We start from the raw sequence: 1041 nt of genomic DNA, 5'->3' as shown, positions 1-1041 counted from the left end.
TTATATATCTCACCAACAAAAAAATCCAATTTAAAAATAGACAAAGGATCTGAATGGACACTTCCCCAAAGAGGACATACAGATGGCCAGTAGACATATGAAAAGATGTTCAACATCACTAATCATCAGAAAAATGCAAATTAAAACCATAATGAGATATCACCTCACACCGGTGAGACTGACCATCATCAATAAATCAACAAACAACAAGTGTTGGCAAGGATGTGGAGAAAAGGGAATCCCCATGTACTATTGATAGGAAAGCAGACTGGTGCAGCACCTATGGAAAAGAGTATGGAGTTTCCTAAAAAATTAAAATTGGAACTGCCTTACTACCCAGCAATCCCCCTTATGGGATTGAGTATATGAATGTACTCAAAGAAACCTGAAACACTGATTAGAAAAAATATATGCACCTGTATATTCATAGCAATGTTATTTACAATGTTATTTATAATGTTAATATTGTACATGTTATTTACAATACCTAATATCAGGAAACAGCCCAAGTGCCCATCAGTAGATGAGAAGATAAGAAAGCTATGGTACATTTACACAATGGAATACTACTAGGCCATAAAAAGAAGGAAATCTTACCATTTGTGACAGCATGGATGGATTTGGATAGTATTATGCTAAGTGAAATAAGCAAGTCAGAGAAAGACAAGTACTATATAATTTTGCTTATATGTGGACTCCAATGAATAAAATAAAGTAACAAACAAAACAGAAACTGACTCACAGGAAACAGACTGAGAGCTGTCAGAGCGCAGGGGTTTCAGGGCTGAGTGAAAAAGGTGAAGGAATTAAGCAGAAAAAGATTCTCACAGACAGACAGAAGTATGGTGATTACCAGAGGGAAAGAGGATTTGGGGGAGGTAGCAGAGGGTAAAGTGGGGATAAATAGTGATGCAAGGAGACTTGACTTGGGTTAGTAAGCACACAGTACAATATACAGATTATGTGTTATAGAATTGTGTACTTGAAACCTATATAATTGATGTCTCCCCCATAAACTCAATGAACAAGAAAAAAGAGAAT

The sequence above is a fragment of the Sturnira hondurensis genome, unplaced genomic scaffold, assembly GCF_014824575.4.
Source record: "Sturnira hondurensis isolate 20B ecotype Veracruz unplaced genomic scaffold, ASM1482457v3 Scaffold0007487, whole genome shotgun sequence".
NCBI lineage: Eukaryota > Metazoa > Chordata > Mammalia > Chiroptera > Phyllostomidae > Sturnira > Sturnira hondurensis.
This window is presented reverse-complemented; position numbering follows the sequence as displayed.